Raw genomic sequence first — 253 nt, 5'->3', positions numbered from 1 at the left:
CTAAAAAAAAGGAGATAACGTTCGAGATGATAAATCATCTCGAAAACCATCTTTTTAGAATATCAATCCTTCTGTACTCAAGCCTACACGTTCCTCGATGCAAGCACCTGCAACAAGACAATGATTACTAGACATGAAGGTTGCTTAAAAAAAGAAACATAACGCTGCAAACGTTCGGGGAAAACCAAGGAGGGTTTTTCGCCTCTCGGTCGTGAGCCGCGCGGGTGGTTGCCAAAGCTCGGGTAAATTCTCC

This window comes from Penaeus monodon, chromosome 23, assembly GCF_015228065.2.
Source record: "Penaeus monodon isolate SGIC_2016 chromosome 23, NSTDA_Pmon_1, whole genome shotgun sequence".
Taxonomy (NCBI): domain Eukaryota; kingdom Metazoa; phylum Arthropoda; class Malacostraca; order Decapoda; family Penaeidae; genus Penaeus; species Penaeus monodon.
Note: the sequence above shows the minus strand (reverse complement) of the source record.